The sequence below is a fragment of the Heloderma suspectum genome, chromosome 5, assembly GCF_057233095.1.
Source record: "Heloderma suspectum isolate Gila_16-S chromosome 5, 16-S_ref, whole genome shotgun sequence".
Lineage (NCBI taxonomy): Eukaryota > Metazoa > Chordata > Lepidosauria > Squamata > Helodermatidae > Heloderma > Heloderma suspectum.
Genome location: NC_139462.1, coordinates 20,027,857 through 20,048,608, shown reverse-complemented (window position 1 = coordinate 20,048,608; position 20,752 = coordinate 20,027,857). Strand labels below are relative to the sequence as shown.

The 20,752-nt window shown below is 43.5% G+C and overlaps 1 long non-coding RNA gene across 1 annotated transcript in view; it reads left to right on the top strand.

Moving 5' to 3' along the window:
* Positions 1-20,752, top strand: part of LOC146343654 (uncharacterized) — a 95,247-nt gene that overhangs the window by 40,696 nt on the left and 33,799 nt on the right. The window contains exon 2 of the long non-coding RNA XR_014791954.1: positions 14,496-14,543. This is a non-coding gene — a long non-coding RNA (uncharacterized LOC146343654). The remainder of the gene's footprint in view (positions 1-14,495; positions 14,544-20,752) is intronic.

Genomic DNA, 20,752 nt, shown 5'->3' with positions numbered 1-20,752 from the left:
CTTGTGGGCGTCCCACAGGCACCTGGTTGGCCACAGTGGGAACAGACAGCTGGACTAGACAGGCCTTTTCCTCTGATCCAGCACGGCTCTTCTCATGTGCTAATGATCTCAACTCCTGGGACTAGGTTTGAGTATGAGAAATACGTGTCGGCTCATTCAGATTAGCCCTTGGTTTCATGCCTGATGCCTGGCAGGCTTCAAATTCTCACCTCGTCCTTGCTTTCCTCTCTCTTTATATTTTCACCGCTGACCCAGAGGTGACAGGAGCGTAAGGACTTTATTGGGAAAGTAATTAAAGTGCTATCAGTAACCATTAGGCTGTTGCATTCTTGGAATGTTCATTTTGAAGGATCTGCGGGCTTTCATAATGTGATAAATGCTCTGAGTAGTACAGGGGAACCAACAATCATTATTCCTCTTTGATAAAACCTTTGCTGCTGCCGGTTGAAACCTTGGGACCTTTTAGGAAATGTCAGCTCCAGGGAGCCCTTCATCATTAGGCCAGTGTGTGTGTGTGTGTGTGTGTGTGTGTGTGTGAAGAGAAGCCCTTTAGCATACTGAGCTAGCATTGTGCATAGGCCAAGAAAGCAATCTGTGAAACAGAAAGGCTCCAATTCAAATCTTTCCTCCACCATGCACTTACTATAGTTTCACGCTAGAGCCTCTGGCTTGGTTCAGATGTAATGGGGAAACCATGGTTTTCCATTGCAAACAAGCCACCACAAGCTTCAGGCTTGTATGTTCCCTCTCCCTTCTCCTCCTATTTTGCACTCAAGTCGAGGAGATTGGAAGCAGGTGATAAAACATTTAAACAAAGTGCAGTTCCCTGTGACATCTGAACTTAGGGATCTGTAGCTTGTTTAAACTATGCCTGGTGAGAACAAACCAGGATCAAACTGTGATTTAAAATCCTTGCATGTTTTCAAGCCATAGTTTAAACATTTTTAATCAATTTTTAATTGTGAGTTTCAACAAAACAAAACAAGCAAAAACATAACAAAACCAAAAAATTGAAAATATAACAACATACTCCAAAGTCCTCAGTTTCAAATATACAACATTCTAAGGAGGAAAAAAAGAATAGGATGGATTACACATAACCTTCAGTAAAAGCAGACCAGATATCCAAATATAAGTCCATTTGCAAGTGACGCCTATATACCACGCTTTCAAATGTTGCTAATGTTCTTAAGTCTTCAGTCCATTGCATTATAGGTGGTGAGCTTTTATCCTTCCAGTGTTGTACTGTCAGTCTTTTAGTAGCCAAGAGGGCGTGAAAAATCCATTTACACTGACCACGTGTTACATTCCAAAAAGCAGGTAAATAGTTTGAGAGAACATGTACATCAGTAAATTTTAAAGAGCTTTCCAATACAAAGTTTATCCATATGATAACTTCCTCCCCAAAGAAGACAACTATTGGGCATTTCCAAAACATATGAATAAAAGAAGCATTAACTGCATTACACCTCCAACAATTAGCCGAGTTTGACAAACCTTTGTTAAAGAGATGTTGTGGTGTCCAGTAAACCTGAAACACAAGTTTTTGCTGAATAAGATGTAACTGAAGGTCTATAGAGATCATAGAACCATAGGGTTGGAAGGGGCCTATAACACCGTCGAGTCCAACACTCTGCTCAGTATCAGATATAGAACCAAAACAGCAGTCCGTTGATTAGGCAGAACAGGACATTCCAATTCCCTGTTCCATTCCTTCTGTAGACCCCATGTGTCATATTTATTCACTGATGATGACTGTTTATAAATATAAATTGAGGGTCGATATACCTGGTCAGTTTCAATAAGAGTTTCCAGTAGCAAAAGAGACTCGGAGGCAGTAAAAGCAGCAGGACGGAATCTAGATACTAACAAATGTTTCAGTTCTGAATACTGCCATACAGCTGTAGCTGGCAAATGAAATTTATCTCACAAAGGTGGAATTGGCACAAACTCATCATCAACAGCCAATAATTGATCCAGGGTAAAGATTGTTTTATCTGTCCAGGTCCGCTACAGAAACATTTTATTTCCTATTGTTAGATCTTGATTTCCCCATAAAGTCAATTTGGCACAGGAAAATGGGTCAAACGGTAATTGGCGTGACATTATATGCTGCACATCTCCAACTGCCCAGATTATGGGAGGAGCTATATCCACCTTAATGTGCCAGGAACCTAATGCCATCCATTTGGAGAGAGGCTCCAGACAGGAAGATTCCCAAACTTACCAAGGTGGAAAATCAAACCTGAGTGGAAAAGACCAAAATTTAGTACAGGTCAGCAAATAAGCCCAATGATACGTAGCAAGATCCAGAAAACCGAACCCACCTTCATTAATTGGAAGTTGCATCCTTTTCAAAGATATTCTTGGTGGAAAGGAACCCCCAAAAGAATTTACGAAACAAAGCATTAAGTTTTAGGAAATATTTGCCAGGTATAAGTAAGGGGATCCCACATATAATGTAAACAATTTGAATATGTTTATTAAACTTCCCCCATAAACTCAAGTTTAAAGATGCCCATCTATCTATATCTCGTGAAATATCGTTGATCAACTTATTTAAATTTAACTTATTCATTTAAGATATATCTCTAGGGATAATTATTCCCAAGTAAGTAATGAACTCTGGGAACTGTCGAAATTGCCAGTTGGCTAATACACTAGAGTAAACCGTATCACTAATTGGCATTATTTCTGACTTTGACCAATTAATTGAATAACCAGACAAATCACATAAAGTATTAATCAATTTCATCAATGCTGGAACCGACAACTGGAGTATCAAAATAAACAGCAAAAGATCATCAGCATAAAGGCTAATTTTAAATTCTAAGCCAGAATGCACAAATCGATGAATGCTACTGTTTTGTCTAATAGCACCCAGCAGGGGTTCCAAGCAGAAGTTGAATATCAATAGTTTAAACATACCACAATTCCCCAAGTGTTATGGAGATTTGTGCTTTGTTTAAAATTAGAAGCAGAAGTTTCCAGTCTTATTCTCTGAAGTGTGGAAGTGTGAAAGAGGACGAGAAGGGACAGGAGGGCATCTTGATTCTGCAGGCTCATTTGCATAGCTTGTGGAAAATTAGGTTCTGACTTTGCCCAATGGGTGAGAGAGTGTAACCAGAACTGACTTAATGCTATTTAAAAGTTCAACATGATTGAAAATATATTTTAAAACTTAAGCAGGAAAAACAGTGAATGCTGTTTCAGCTTGTGAAGAACATGAAACATGCCACACTAGAAGTCTTAAGATATGAATAGTTTATATAGAAAGTAATGAAAAGAGCATCACATACAGAAGTAAAATGTGAAGCATGCAACAGTTACAAAGAAACATATGTATTGTTGTTGTTGTTTATTCGGTCAGTCGCTTCCGACTCTTCGTGACTTCATGAAGTCCCTCTATTTGCCATTTATCAATCCAGCTGGTTGCCATCTTCTTGGTTTTTTTGAGGTTTAACTGCAACCCAGCTTTTGCACTTTCTTCTTTCACCTTCGTCATGAGGTTCCTCAGCTCCTCCTCGCTTTCAGTCATCAAAGTGGTATCATCTGCATATCGGAGATTGTTAATGTTTCTTCCAGCAATTTTAACTCCAGCCTTGGCTTCATCAAGCCCAGCACGTCGCATGATGTGTTCTGCGTACAGGTTGAATAGGTAGGGTGAGAGTATACAACCCTGCTGTACTCCTTTCCCAATCTTAAACCAGTCCATTGTTCCTTGGTCTGTTCTTACTGTTGCTACTTGGTCGTTATACACATTCCTCAGGAGGCAGACAAGATGACTTGGTATCCCCATACCACCAAGAACTTGCCACAATTTGTTATGATGCACACAGTCAAAGGCTTTAGAATAGTCAATAAAACAGAAATAGATGTTTTTCTGAAACTCCCTGGCTTTCTCCATTATCCAGCGGATATTGGCAATTTGGTCTCTAGTTCCTCTGCCTTTTCTGAACCCAGCTTGTACCTCTGGCAATTCTCGTTCCATGAATTGCTGGAGTCTACCTTGCAAGATCTTGAGCATTACTTTACTGACATGTGAAATAAGTGCCACTGTTCAATAGTTGGAACATTTTTTGGTGCTTCCCTTTTTTGGTATGGGGATATAAGTTGATTTTTTTCCAATCTGTTGGCCATTCTTGTGTTTTCCAAATTTGCTGGCATATGGCATGCATCACCTTAACAGCATCATCTTGCAAGATTTTAAACAGTTCAGCTGGGATACCGTCATCTCCTGCTGCCTTGTTATTAGCAATGCTTCTTAAGGCCCATTCAACTTCACTCTTCAGGATGTCTGGCTCTAGCTCACTGACCACACCGTCAAATCTATCCACGATATTATTATCCTTCCTATACAGATCTTCCGTATATTCTTGCCACCTTTTCTTGATCTCTTCTGCTTCTGTTAGGGCCTTGCCATCTTTGTTTTTGATCATACCCATTTTTGCCTGGAATTTACCTCCGAGGTTTCAAATTTTCTGGAAGAGGTCTCTTGTCCTTCCTATTCTCTTCTCTTCTTCCGCTTCCACACATTCCTTGTTTAAAAATAATTCCTTATCTCTTCTGGCTAACCTCTGGAATTCTGCATTTAATTGGGCATATCTCCCCCTATCACTGTTGCCTTTTGCTTTCCTTCTTTCTTGGGCTGCTTCCAGTGTCTCAGCAGACAGCCATCTTGCCTTCTTGGTTTTCTTTTTCTTTGGGATGTTGTTTGTTGCTGCCTCCTGAACAGTGTTGCAAACTTCTGTCCATAGTTCTTCCAGGACCCTATCTACTAAATCTAGTCCCTTAAATCTATTCTTCACCTCCACTGCATATTCATTAGGAATATTAGTGAGTTCATATCTAAGTGATCTGTGGCTCTTCCCTATTCTCTTTAGTCTGATTCTAAATTGTGCAATAAGAAGTTTGTGATCTGAACTACAATCAGCTCCAGGTCTTGTTTTTACCAACTGCATAGATGTCCACCACCTTTGGCTACAAAGGATGTAGTCAATCTGATTTCGGTGTCGACCATCTGGTGAAGTCCATGTATAAAGTCATCTCTTAGGTTGTTGGAAGAGAGTGTTTGTTATGCACAGTGAGTTGTCTTGGCAAAATCCTACCAGCCTATGTCCTGCTTCATTTTGTTCTCCCAGACCATGCTTGCCTGAAATTCCAGGTGACTACCCACCTTAACATTCCAGTCTCTCAGCATTTGACATGCTTCCATGAAGTGGCCGTTTTGAGCTATTGCATTGACATGTCACAACATTTGTGGATAATGGCAGATGCACATAATTGGTCAGCCAGGTGCTGGAAGATATATGCAGGAGTTTCCAATGTCAAAGTGATCGTGTGAACAAGCTTTCGGTACTAGCCAGAAATCACAAAGAATAGGGAATAAAAATCACCATCATGACTGTTAGCTTCTTCAGCACTGGCCAAGGGGTATAATATTGCTATGTTCATGATGTTCCCTAATTCCCTGGGCAGTCAGACTTATCCTTCCAGTTAGCTGCAAAACTGGCTTGTTTCTGTTTAATTGGCTGGGGTTCGTATGATCGGCAGACAGTTAACAAGCCATGGTGGCTTGTTAACGATATTTTGAGTCCCAGTCACATCCTGGGGGGATTTGCAGAATTACCTTCAGCAGTGTGGCTTGTCATGCCATGCGAACTTGGCCAGGGTGGCTTGTTGCTGTGGTTAACAAGCCACCCCAGAATCCTACAACAGCCCATGAGTTGTATAACAGCCCACTGCAATAAGCCACCTTGGCCGGGTTTGCACAACACAACAAGCTGTGCTGCGGAGGGTAATGATGCAAATCCCACTGGCGTGTGACCAGCGTGTGCAGAGTAGTTAACAAACCACCATGATCTGTTAACTGCCTGCTGATCATGTGAACCGGCTCATTGTCTACATTGCATTTTTCAACTTCTTCTCCAGCAAACCCCCTCCCCACCCCCCGAGTATGTGGGTGGATGACCTAGCTCAGTAGCCACCAGCCATCACTGCTCACTGAAGAAAAATATTATAAGAAGAATAAGAAGAAACATCAAAAGTCTCTACACTGGCTCTAGAAACATCAGTGTTCATTCGCAAGCAATCATGTTTAGCAAAAAAAATGGTTACCTCTTCACTTGACACACCACAATAACATTTGTAATAGCCCACTTCCCTCTAACCTCCAACTTAATCTGTATGAAATTTCCCATGGTGGGAGCATATACAGCTCACCTTATCACAAATCTTGTATATCTGCCTGCCTGTACCAGGAAGTCCAGTGAATGGCACTCCTGTCTCTCCTTGCCTGCAGTGCCTAAAGTTTTAATCTATTTTAAATAATTAAAATGACAACTCGTTAGTTCAGCCCCAGTCCTTCCCCAGACATGCCAAAGAAATTCATTAGTGTTTGCTGATGCACATCTTGTTAACTCAGCCAGATGTTTTCCAATTCATGAAGTGGGGTTGAGAGTAGACCACAGGGAGAAGAGGAATGGGGAAGGATGAGATTAATGGATATGTCAGCCCATATGCTGTATTGTATTTATGGGTCCCACACAATGCAGACAACTTGCTAGATTTCCCATATCAACACACGCATACACAGACTGATGGCAGTTCTTTTCTAGCACACTAGCCAATCAAATATACAAAACAGCTGCCATCAGTGGGTGTGTTATGTGTGTGTTCAGCTGGTGGGTCAGGACTCATAAGTGGATTGTGCCCTGACCAAATGTAAGCCATGCTAGTGGCACTATTACTATTTTATTTGGGTTTCTTTTTATAGGGGGGAAAGACAGAGAGAAGGAGACAGAGAGAGAGGATGAGCAAAAAAGGCATCTCTGGTATTTGGCAGCATATAATGAGTCTCTTTGATTGTCTCTGGCTGATTGTTTTAAATTGTTTTAGACATATGCTGTTGTGTGTGCTATTTGTTCTATGTCATTGTGTGAATGGTTTTATACTTTGTATAATGTATTTTAATTTTTTTTTAGTTTTTGTGAACCGCTCAGAGAGCTTCGGCTATGGGGCGGAATGGAAATATAATACATGACATGAAACAGTGTTTCCTCATCTTTAATAGATGTGTAGGTGATGTTCAGTAGAGGTGGCTTTGACAGTCCTGTATGACAAGGGAAGAATGGTGAAGCAGGAGCGGCCCTGACCTAGCCCCTGTTATCTGCTCTGCTCCCAGACTGGGACACGGCAGGGAGCCAGCTTCTTGGTGGGCTCACTTTTTGCCCCATGGCACTACTGAGATGACTAGAACCTGAACAGACATTGGGGGTAGGGTGAGGGAACCTGCTCCTTTGTTCTAGAGTGGAAGGGTGACATGTGGAAGCCCATCACTGCTCTGACTGTGAACATCTTTATCCAAACATGTTTGTAGGCCCTCATGGAGACCTATGTGGTAGAAAGGCAGGCTATAAATCTGTCAAATAAATAAGAAAAAATCCACAAAAATATTCCTCCAATATTCACCTGTTACAAATATAGGAGCCTTGCCCTCCTTTGCAGGAGAGGGAGAATGCTCACAGTCCTACAGCTTGAAGGGTCACCATTTTTGTGGGCCTGAAATAGTGTTTATGTTGCTGTCTCCTGGACTGACTGCCCAAGAGATAGCATCAGAGGTGCTACTAGACAGGTGAGGCCTGAAACGGGCAGGGGTTTCCGACACCAGGTCTGATGGATCTCTCCCACCCTGGATTCATTTAAAAATAGCCCCAGATTCCTCTGATGTCTAGGCCTGATCTGAAATGACCTGTTTAAGTCTCCTTCCCTGCTGCTGCTTCCCTTTCTCAAACATACCGGGAGGTAGTGGGGAAGGCTTGCAATGGGGTCTTCTTTAGGCTCTAGATGCAACTAGGAACATGAGTAAGAAGCAGCAGTCTGTAGGGCTGCCCAGAACCATAGGAAATGGGGGTGGCTAGGGTTCCCAGATGCTCCCAGATTCCCAACCCCTAGATGCTCCTGCTCATGCAGCTTGTTTCATTCTGGCAGCCCTGCATGTTGCTGCACCTGCTCTGACATTTCAGGAAGCATCATATTGCCCACACTTCTTTTAAGCATACCTTCACAGCAGTGAGGGCTAGAAGGTTGCCTCCTTTTAAAAAGAAGCCTGAGATTTGCATGGAGCTGCATGCTGCATCCAACATTCTGCAGTTGCCATGGGATCTCCATTTATACACAGACCTGCAGCCTACCCTGAGCCCTAGGAATAGGGTGGACAAGAACAACAAACTTCTGAACTTGTTCAGATTCCTTTCTACAGACAATCAGCTCAATTTGTTAATCAGTGAAAACATCCCATGTGGTACAGACTCTTTATTTATTTATTGGTCTGGTTTCTTGAGCATTTCCTGCAGCTATAAACACTTTACAGCAACTTTAAAATTTATCCCAGTTAATGGGATCCTCTCCTAAAGCTCAACAGTGCGAGCATCTCTAAACAAACCTAGGGCTGGTGTGTTTATGCACATAAATTATTGCACAGAGAGAGGGAGAGAACAAGCCTGAGTAAACTGAGAAAAAGAAATGGTCCCAGTGGAGAGAAACTGATCTTGATCTAGGGGTTGGTTCCTTTGAAGAGAATATCTTAAGGCTGTACATGGTGACTATGAATAGAACTATGGGCTCACTTTGCAGACAAGGCCACCTTTGTGCTTCCAATAACACAAATGGGAAAGTCCACTGGTGAATGGTCTGACAACACCTGAGTCTATAGCTCAGCAGGCAGGGACTTGACGAATGTCTGGATAGGGGTCCATACAGGAAGTGTTTTACATAAGCTGCTCTGAACTTTCCAAAGAAAATTAAGCCAGTAGACATTTTGGTATTTGAAGCAGGAGATCCAAATGGCACCTCCCATGCTATATAAAACATAACAACAACATTTCCTACCTTGTAATGGTACCCCATTAAAGGAACCTTTTAAATGGTACTCATGTGTTTAGGGTGGATAGTATGTTGGACTTGAACCAGGCTGAGCTCGCCATGAAGCTCCCCAGGTGACCAGTAGGGATGTATGAGAGATTTGTTTCCATTCATTTTTTATTAGGATTTTACCCAGTTTGCACCTTCTGGACTGAATATGGATTTGGATGCAACCTGTGGTTGAAGTCTGTAGATTTCTGAGCTTGCAATGTGATTAGCAGACCCTCCAAAATGCATTCAACACCATGCATACTTTTGAAAAATGTGCACAAATACATTTTAATCAGCGGGAGAAGAATGCGCACATTTCCAAGATGCGCCCAATGGATGCATACGTTTGGAAAAATACGCATGAAAATACGCACATATTTTCATGCAAAAAAGAAGAAAAAGCTCACAATCTGATCTGGACTCGAGTCGGAATGAGCTTTGAGATAGAATTTGGAGAACTTTGGTGAGCTCGAGTTTTGCTGATTCACACATCTCGAGTGACCAGTCAGTCTCTTTTAGCTCAGCCTACTTTATGGGGTGGTTGTGAGGATAAAATGGAAGGTGGAACTCCTTGTATGCCCCCTGAGCTCCTTGGAGAAAACATGAGACACAAATATAATAAAACAGTAAATGTTAAGGGGTAGTGACATATTATGGGGCACTAGTTGGATGCTTTTAAAAAATAGTTCCTTATGGTTGATTTGATATGCAGCTCATGAATTCAGTGATCTTCTCCATCCCATATCAGGGAGCTAGTGCAGTGTAATGATGAGGTGTCAGATTAGGGTCAGGGAGACTCAGGTTCAGTTCTCCTCTCATCCATAAAGCTTGCTGGATGACCTGAGGCCAGTTACTATTTCTCAGCCCTGCCTGTCCTAACTCACAGGATTGTTGTGAGGATAAAATGGGGGTGGGGAGAGAGCTATGTATGCCACCCTGCGTTCCTTGGAGGAAGGAAAGGATAAAAATGGAATAAATAATAATATTTTCTATCCGGACAGTCGTCTTCCTAGCAGGCACAGAGTGGATTTTGGCCTGCTGGTTCCTAAGGGGCCAAACTGCTGATGGATCAGATAGATGCCACAGAGCAGCTGTCCCCAACCTGGCTCAATTCAGATGTGTTGGACTACAAGTCCCATCATCACTGGCCAGCATATACTGGTTGGGGATAATGGAAGTTGAGTCCAATGCATCTGGAGGGTGCTGGGTTGGGGAAAGCTTCCACACAGACTAATAATGAAGCATACAGAGGTTTTCCTAGTAGGCACAGATGGAGATTCTGTTGAAGATAGCCAAATATCCTGACAACCAGGGGCATTGTTAGAGAAGGACCCATCTGGGCACGGTCCCCGCATCTTTTGAGCTGTCCTAATTGCCTTTTTTTTTTTTTTTTACATTTCCCCATTGACTTGCATTGGAAAACCAAAACAGCCATATGTTTTTTTTAGTTTGTGAGATAGATATATGAAATTTGGAGGCTTGGTAGCCTCCATGGAGCTGATTGAATATGTCAAATTTCAGGCAGTTAGGTCCGGTGGCTTTTGTGCTAGTCACAGGTAAAATTTGCTTTTTTTAAGAAACTCTGTCAAAGTAAAGAGCTATATATTTTTTGTGCTTCAACATATGTGCATGGAATTTGGGACCTGGCAGCCTCCATAGAGCTGACTGAGTCTGCCAAATTTCAGTCAGTTAGGCCCAGTGGCTTTTGTCCTAGCCTCAGGTAAAATTGGCTTTTTCCAAGACAATCTGTCAAAGTAAAGAGCTATAATTTCTTTGTGCTTCCACATAAATTCATGGAATTTGGGGACCTAGCAGGCTCTATGGAGCTGACTGAACCTACCAAATTTCAGAAAGGTCCAGTGGCTTTTGCACTAGCTATGCGTAAAGTTTCCTTTTCTCAAAGTCTAAAACAAAAAGGAAAAACGGTCAAGTCACCCAGGGGATTAGAGATCCTAATCAGAAGGTGTTTAAGGTGACCATTAGATGGTCACTATCCCTAATCTCTGGTGTAGGGTTTGTTTTTCTGAGGTGCAAAAAACCTCTCTCTCCCTACTTTTTATTTCTGCTCTTACATGCCCACTGTTGGGAGCTTGCTTGCAATGAAATTTTGAAGACTGAGAAGGAAGGGAAGAAAGAGCTCCATGTGAAATACTGGTATTTCACACAGCACCTGATTTTACTGCCCCAAAGTGGAACCTCTGGGTTCTGCAGAAGTTTAGTAGCTTCAGTACGGCAAAGGATCCAATCAGCCTCCACAAACTCTCCCCCTCCACTTTATTTTCTCCTAAATAGTTGTAGAAGTAGAACTCAAATTATTCCAAAAGGAGGGTTAGGACTATGTGGCATCATGATCAAGGAACTGCTAAGGCTTTTTAAAAGGTTCTACAGTTTTAAAAAAAGCTAGAAAAAGCCCTCAGCCACCTCACCTCATAAAGCTCATTTAAGTATGTGCAATCCTTGCAAACCCTGCACACCCTCCTAAATTCCTCTGAAGTACTCCTCTCTGAAAGGAGCCGCTTGGCTTCGGGAATTCTCCCCCCCCGCCCGCTTTTCCAATCACCATTCTTCTTTTCTTCTTCCCTCCTGTATCCTGTTCTTGCTTTCTTTCTCTTCTTTATTCCACCCAGAGCATATCTTGGGGAATTTTTAAAGATAATTCTCTTTGGCGGGCAAGGGAAGTTCTGAATGGTATTTGACTTTATACAAACAGACAAGAGGGCTGTTAGTATGGAATGTGCTAGGCTGCGCTATCGGCCCTTTGAGTCATCTGCACATGCTCAGAGGCTTACTAGCAAGGGAATTGCAACAATAATGAACATAAGCAAGCATTATGGATCGCTAGGCCCCTCTAACTCTAGAAATGACTTGGCTATGCTCCTGGGGCCAATATAGGATTCCAGCACAAGTTACTTTTTCAGGGAGGTTTGCACCTTGATGTTCTGCATGTTTACTCAGAAAAAAAATCCTGAGTTGTGAGCATGGTACTGCAAGCTTAATACAGTGCTTACCCAATTCCATCTAATGAATTGACTACCCTTTCAGTTCAGTCCTATGCATGTTTTGTCATTTGTGGGTTTGGGTTTGTTTGTTTGTTTTGCATGAACTCTAGCTTCAGTGGTGAGGGAAAGGCACTTAGTACATGCTCAGAGTTTCTCCATAACTTAGCCCTAGTTTTGAAAACAGAATCATTGGCTGAATCCTAGTGAAGTCCTGGCACAAATGAAGTTATAGGGAGGAAGATACAATGAGAGCTTGTGCATAACAAGGAGGAGGTAGAGCAGAGTTACACAAAAAAGGCATCTGTTTTTATGAAGAGTTGCTGGAGGATGGTAGGATGAGGAGGGATGGTTGAATGGAGGGGAATAGAATTGGTAAAGGGAGAATGTAAGTGCTCAGTGGTGAAAGAAAAACATTCTGCACATGCTCAGAGGCACTCTCAATTTAAGAACATAAGAAGAGCCGTGCTGCATCAGACCAAAGTCCATCTAGTCCAGCATTCTGTTCACACAGTGGCCAACCAGATGCCCATAGGAAAGCCACAAGCAGGACATGAGTGCAATAGCACCTTCCCACCCATGTTCCCTTGCTGCTGACACTGGTGAAATGTAAATAAATTCTAGTAATTCTAAATTAGAATGCATGTATATCCTTCAGAAACTTTGCAGGTTTCTTGCCTGGGGGACACCTCTAATGACCTGTGCATTTTCATACAAATTTACCCAAAAACTATCGGGGAAGGGGTGAAGGGAAGGGAAAGCAAATCACTCCCTCCCCCAAGTTGGAGAACTCCCCTTCCACGTGAACTTCTGCCCCTATCCTTTTGAAACTTTGTTGATTTCTTACTTAGGGACAACTGTAGGCTGTCTGTAATTTTCAGAACAATGGTCCACTAGGAACATAGGGAGATAAGTATGTCCTCTTTTGGAGACCTCAAAATGTCAAGGCCGCCCTTGCACAAAAACCCTTGTGGCTATCTTTCTGAAATTTGGCAGATGTGATCTACTCTGATGGGGCAATGAATCCTGAAATTTTTATCCAATTCTTCCAAGGAATTAAAATGTTATTGGCAGTTTCCTTTAGAAGAAAATCAAAATATAAACCCTGCACCTATTTTTCGGACATTGGGCAGGTGTAATCCCCTTCTAGGGGGCTACTATGCCTGAAATTATCATCCAGTTCTTCTGACCAAGAGAAAAAAGTTACAGTTTTTTTCTAATTTCACATGGTAGTCAACAGGAAGCATAAAGACTCATTTTTCCAAACCTTGACTCCAGTTTGGTGCTGAGCTGAAGTGGTCCGACTACAAACTGGCCAGAGCCAAAGCGGGACATTTTCCAAAATGCTGAATCAGGGTCTGAGTTGAAGTGGGGTGGCGGGTAGGGATGTCAGAGAATTTCGCCATGAATCTTGGGGAGGCCGAATGCCAGCACATTCGGCCCCCCGAAATTGGTGGCTAAACGGTCTGCCCCCCCACCCCCCCTGGGACGGGACTTACCTTGTGCGAATGTCCCTGGCGGCGGCGGTGGTGGCGGCGGCTCGGTGGCAGCTCGGCAGCAGCGGCCGGTCTTCTGACCGGCTGCCACCGCCGCCATTTCCAAGTTAAAAAAAAAAGTGATAGGCTACGTAAAGATTTACGTAGCCTATCACGGCTAGATTTTAAAAAAACACCATGATAGGCTACGTAAATGTTTACGTAGCCTATCACGGCTAAGTGAAAAAAACAACAACAACCGCGCGTACGCAAATGTCGGTGCCCATGGGCGCCGCCATTTGCGTACGCCCGGTGTTTTGTTTTTTCACTCAGCCGTGATAGGCTACGTAAACATTTACGTAGCCTATCACGGCTGACTGCAGGGACGCAAACGGCAGCGGCTATGGCCGCCGCCATTTGCAGTCGCAGCAGAACAGGATTCACGGCGGGAGGGACGGGGCGCCTCCCCCCCCGGCCAGAATTTCGGGGGGGAGGGACAGGGCACCTCCCCCCCTGGCCAGAATTTCAGGGGGAGGGACGGAGCACCTCCCCCCCACCGCGAATCAAGTTTCGGTTCAGGTAAGGGACTTTCGTACATCCCTAGTGGCAGGTCATGTATGTATATAATCTATACACACATGCAAGCACACTGCATGCACACACCACACACACACACACGCACGCACGCATGCACACATATTAGACATGCGATTAGACATATGCAAATTTGTGTTAAGGGCCTGTGCCCCGGATCTTTTAAGAACCTAGCAATGCCCCTGCTGACAACAAAATATGTTAATGTCATATCAACCAACCTGATGTGAATCCATTTCACAAACATCCTTTACAGTTTTCCTGGGCACTGGAGAAGGAATATATTGTGTAATACAATACTTGGGTAAAGAATCTCCCTCACATATAACAATACACTTTAATGCTTTCCTGTTTATATTATTTTTGTATATAATAAGGCACCTTGCCATGAAACAGAGGGGATGAATACTGCAAAAGCTTTCCTAAACTTTAAGTCATTGTGATATATTTTTTTAAAGCATATTTTCGCTCCTTAATGAAATCATGGACCATGATTCTCTTCTTGCTTATTTCACAGTCCAGAAGCCAGTCACACATTGGCTTGAAGCAAAGCACCAAGCAGAAGGTACGTTTATCACTTCCTCCATAAATCCTTGTGCTTTGATTTTTAACATATTTTTCAGGCTACTTCCAAACATCAACTTTTGGTGTTGGGAGTTCTTGCCAAACATCTCTTATGTAACTGGACTTTGGGCTCTTTGATTGATAAGGAGAGAGACCCTTCTAGACCCATATGACTTTTTATCATGGGAAGTACTTGCAAAGATCCCTTCCAGGACAAAAAATATATCTATCATATATTTAGCCCGCTAACCACAACAAAAGCTCTTTTAACATGCTACTTTGCTGTTGTTGTTGACCTGGTGCCAACTCTGAGTCTGGTGAGCAAATGCAGAGGCCTGTGGGTCCTGAAGGCCCCACTGCGACTAATGCTGGTCATCAACATCCCCCATTTATTTATTTATTTTAAGTAATTCTATGCCACTCTTCAGCCAAAAAGGTTCCCAGAGAGGCTTACATGTAATCAAACAAGACAGACCTTTCCCACAGGCTTACAATCTCAAAAGACACGACACACAAGAAAAAAGGAATGGGGAGGGAAGAGGAAGGAAAATTAATTCTTTTAGCAGGGCTGGTGGAATGGCTCTGCTCTCCCTTTCATCTTCCTCAGCTCAGCCTGCTGGAATGGCTGCCTCCGGTGACAGTTGAGGGAGGAGGCGCCATTAGTGTGTGTGTGTGTATTGAGTGGCAAGTGCTCAGTCCAGTTCTGAGAAGAGAAGCAGGGGCAATTGAAGTTGTTGCCACCAACTTCTTTTTCCCAGAATGCCTCTGGGCCCCATTGTAGCCAGCTCACCCGGTGTTTCTTCTCTCAGCACGGGGCTGAGCACTGCCTCAACTCCCTGTTGCTGTCCTCTGCATCCCATCCCCATTCTTCCCCTGGCAAGATTACTGGGGTAGGTGGGCAGGGTCAGGAAGACCACCTTGCCTCAGGGAATGCTCAAACCAATGCTTGCCATTGTTGTTGTTGTTGCTGTTTTTGCAATTTAATCTCTAATATAATCAAGAGCATGCCTATGTGGATCTTTTCTCTCATCTGCTGAATGCTGGAATGGCACTTCTGAAAGAAAGGCCCATTTCTTTGTTGTTAAATGATAAGGGGCAAGAGAACATGTTTTGTGAGGAAAATATGGGCTTCCCACACCTGTGTTTGCCTTGGGGCAGGATGAACAACACTTGAAGGGAGAGAATTGGTTCTTGGAGTGAGGGCCAGTCTAAGACATTTTGCTTCCTCAGGGAGAACAGCAAATGGTGCCTTGACAGTCCCTCCCAAGTCAAGATGCAAAATACCCAATGCTGGCTAAGTTATTTTGGCCCCTGAAGCATACAAGGCTCCATAAGAGCCTCCCCTTGTGAGTAAAGATACAATAATAATACATTAAATGACATTTTGCTGTCCTTTCATGACACTCTAAATCAGCTGCCTGAAGTGGCCACCTCACTCTGCTTAATGCTAGAGCTGGCTCTATGTGGAGTGTATATTTTTAACCCTCCCCTTGTCTGATAGTGTCCCCTGTAAATGCTTCCTCAGGCCATATTTAATTGTTTTTGTCTCCCTCAGATGAGCTCTGAAATTAGCCGAACTGAGGAAAAAATGGTTACAAATGGGCAGGGAGAGATTTTCAGGAGAGAATAGATGCGTACAGGTGGGATTAACTGTCCCATCCTTGTGCCCACTGATTCTCTAGAAAGAGCATAAAAAAGGAGGGCAGTGGGCACTGCAAACTAAGCAACTCCCAAGATGATTGCCTCAAAAGGTGCTGAAGGAAATTGTGCTTATTTATAAATGCACTGTAATTTTCACCCTTAACGCATTTGAGTACAACCCTTCTTCTGGAGCAGTAGTAGTCACTTTGGGGCATGTGTGTTTCAAAGGAATGAGGCATGCATTCCCCACTTTGGGGCATGAGGGGGAGCAGGAATCCACCCATTATCCACACTGGCCAGGCCTCTGGCAGCTGTGTGATCTGCATCAGTGTGAAGGGGGTCTACATGCATATACAGGAATCAAAGTTCCTGTTAGCACACAGGAGCCCTATGTGAGTACATCTGTATGTACATATGTCCCCTTCATGTAGCCACCAAATGCATGGCAGCTCTGTGGCATGGTAAGCAGTGTTGTAGTGGAATCAGGGCTTGCAGGTCAAAGTACCAAGACTTTTTGATTAACAGGGATGATGACATTATCTGCCAGTGCCCCCCGCCCCCCGACTTCCCTGTTCCCTCTGAGTTTAGCTGCAATCCTCCCAGTAGCTTGGTGAAAATGGATTTCTCCAGTAGCAGAGTATTGTTGTGAGCTATTCCTGTTTCAATGCAAAGTATTTTGGGGTGGCTTAGCCTTGAATAGGCAATTAAGACCCATTCGCTTTACAAAAGACCTGCTCCTGGTAGAAGTGAAAACTGCCCAAGACCAAGACCAAAAGTTTCTCGCTGGTGCTAGGAAAAGCTCCTTGAAAAATCTTGTGTTGGTGGTCTTATGATGCTTGAGAACATCTTGTGTCCCTCTCTTTCCCTTTCTCATACAATCTCAGGTCTCCAGCCAAAGTCTAGCATGAGAAGCACTACACTGCCTGGTCAGCTTATCCTAATAAATTGAGTAATATGTTATGTACTGCTGTTTTTTGGCGTGCAGATACACACACACAGATGATAGACAGACAGACAGACAGATAGATAGATATCAATACAGCTGTCTGCATTTTTTCAGTAGCTATGGGAACTGTCCTTCAGCAAAGGCAATCGTTACCTTGTCGTGGTGCTGGAGCTTGAGCACCTCAATGACGTCATCAGCTAAACCGTGAAGGGACACCCAAGACGGGAAGGTCATGGCAGAGGGGTCAGACTAAATACGATCCCTGGGGAAGGTAATGGCAACCCATCCCAGTATTCTTGCCATGAAAACTAAATGGATCAGTACAGCCAGAGATATGTCGGTGTACCATCGGAAGATGGGACTCCCAGGTCAGAAGATGGTCAGAATGCTACTGGGAGGAACAGAGGATAAGTTCAACTAGCCCCAGATGTGATGACGCAGCTAGCTCAAAGCCGAAAGGATGGCTAGCAGCCGATAGTGCTGGTGGTGAACGACGAATCCAATGTTCTAAAGATCAACACACCATAGGAACCTGGAATGTAAGATCTATGAGCCAGGGCAAATTGGATGTGGTTGTTGGGAGATGTCAAGATTAAATATAGACATTTTGGGTGTCAGTGAACTGAAATGGACTGGAATGGGCCACTTCACATCAAATGACCACCAGATCTACTACTGTGGACAAGAGGACCACAGAAGAAATGGAGTAGCCTTCATAATTAATAATAAAGTGGCTAAAGCAGTGCTTGGATACAAACCAAAAAATGACAGAATGATCTCAATTCGACTTCAGGGTAAGCCATTTAACATCACAGCAATCCAAATATACGCCCCAACCACAAATGCTGAAGAAGCAGAAGTAGATCAGTTCTATGAGGATCCACAGCACCTACTGGATAGTACGCCAAACAAAGATGTTATTTTCATTACAGGAGACTGGAATGCTAAGGTGGGTAGTCAAACGACACCTGGAATTACAGGCAAGCATGGTCTGGGAGAACAAAATGAAGCAGGACATAGGCTGGTAGAATTTTGCCAAGACAACTCACTGTGCATAACAAACACTCTCGTCCAACAACCTAAGAGACGACTTTATACATGGACTTCACCAGACGATCGACAGCGAAATCAGATTGACTACATCCTTTGTAGCCAAAGGTGGCGGACATCTATGCAGTTGGTAAAAACAAGACCTGGAGCTGATTGTAGTTCAGATCACAAACTTCTTATTGCACAATTTAGAATCAGACTAAAGAGAATAGGGAAGACCCACAGATCAGTTAGATAGATGTGAGCTCACTAATATTCCTAATGAATATGCAGTGGAGGTGAAGAATAGATTTAAGGGACTAGATTTAATAGATAGGGTCCTGGAAGAACTATGGACAGAAGTTCGCAATATTGTTCAGGAGGCGGCAACAAACAACATCCCAAAGAAAAGAAAACCAAGAAGGCAAGATGGCTGTCTGCTGAGACACTGGAAGCAGCCCAAGAAAGAAGGAAAGCAAAAGGCAACAGTGATAGGGGGAGATATGCCCACTTAAATGCAAAATTCCAGAGGTTATCCAGAAGAGATAAGTAATTATTTTTAAACAAGGAATGCGTGGAAGCGGAAGAAGAGAAGAGAATAGGAAGGACAAGAGACCTCTTCCAGAAAATTTGAAACCTCGGAGGTAAATTCCAGGCAAAAATGGGTATGATCAAAAACAAAGATGGCAAGGCCCTAACAGAAGCAGAAGAGATCAAGAAAAGGTGGCAAGAATATACGGAAGATCTGTATAGGAAGGATAATAATATCGCGGATAGATTTGACGGTGTGGTCAGTGAGCTAGAGCCTGAAGAGTGAGGTTGAATGGGCCTTAAGAAGTGTTGCTAATAACAAGGCAGCAGGAGATGACGGTATCCCAGCTGAACTGTTTAAAATCTTGCAAGATGATGCTGTCAAGGTGATGCATGCCATATGCCAGCAAATTTGGAAAACACAAGAATGGCCGACAGATTGGAAAAAATCAACTTATATCCCCATACCAAAAAAGGGAAGCACCAAAGAATGTTCAAACTATCGAACACTGGCACTTATTTCACATGCCAGTAAGGTAATGCTCAAGATCTTGCAAGGTCAACTCCAGCAATTCATGGAACGAGAATTGCCAGAGGTACAAGCTGGGTTTAGAAAAGGCAGAGGAACTAGAGACCAAATTGCCAGTATCCACTGGATAATGGAGAAAGCCAGGGAGTTTCAGAAAAACATCTATTTCTATTTTATTGACTATTCTAAAGCCTTTGACTGTGTGCATCATAACAAATTGTGGCAAGTTCTTGGTGGTATGGGGATACCAAGTCATCTTGTCTGCCTCCTGAGGAATCTGTATAATGACCAAGTAGCAACGGTAAGAACAGACCACGGAACAACGGACTGGTTTAAGCTTGGGAAAGGAGTACGGCAGGGTTGTATACTCTCACCCTACCTATTCAACCTGTACACAGAACACATCATGCGACGTGCTGGGCTTGATGAAGCCAAGGCTGGAGTTAAAATCACTGGAAGAAACATTAACAATCTCCGATATGCAGATGATACCACTTTGATGGCTGAAAGCGAGGAGGAGCTGAGGAACCTCATGACGAAGGTGAAAGAAGAAAGTGCAAAAGCTGGGTTGCAGTTAAACCTCAAAAAAACCAAGATGATGGCAACCAGTTTGATTGATAACTGGCAAATAGAGGGAGAAAACGTGGAGGCAGTGACAGACTTTGTCTTTCTAGGCGCAAAGATTACTGCAGACGCTGACTGCAGCCAGGAAAGCAGAAGACGTTTACTTCTTGGGAGGAGAGCAATGACAAATCTTGATCAAATAGTGAAGAGCAGAGACATCACACCGACAACAAAGGTCCGCATAGTTAAAGCAGTGGTATTCCCCGTAGTAGGACAGGAAGGCCTGGCGTGCTATGGTCCATGGGGTCACGAAGAGTCGGACACGACTGAACAACAACAACAACAATTCCCCGTAGTAACCTATGGCTGCGAGAGCTGGACCATAAGGAAGGCTGAGCGAAGGAAGATCAATGCTTTTGAACTGTGGTGCTGGAGGAAAATTCTGAGAGTGCCTTGGACTGCAAGAAGATCAAACCAGCCCATCCTCCAGGAAATAAAGCCAGACTGCTCACTTGAGGGAATGATCTTAAAGGCAAAACTGAAGTCCTTTGGCCACATCATGAGAAGACAGGATACCCTGGAGAAGATGCTGATGCTAGGGAAAGTGGAAGGCAAAAGGAAGAGGGGCCGACCAAGGGCAAGATGGATGGATGATATTCTGGAGGTGACGGACTTGACCTTGGGGGAGCTGGGGGTGACGACAGCCGACAGGAAGCTCTGGCGTGGGCTGGTCCATGAAGCCATGAAGAGTTGGAAGCGACTGACTAAATAAACAACAACATGGGAACTTTCATAATGACCACTTCCAAATTTATCTCTACACTGCTAATAACGAATAATAAGTCTCCTGCATAACTAATATTAAGTCTGCTTAGGGGCAGTGGGCGAGGAAGTTGGGAGGCACAATCCTGCTTCCCTTTCCATGCATACATCCAGTGCATGGAAGGGGCTTGTGTGAATGTCCCCTTTC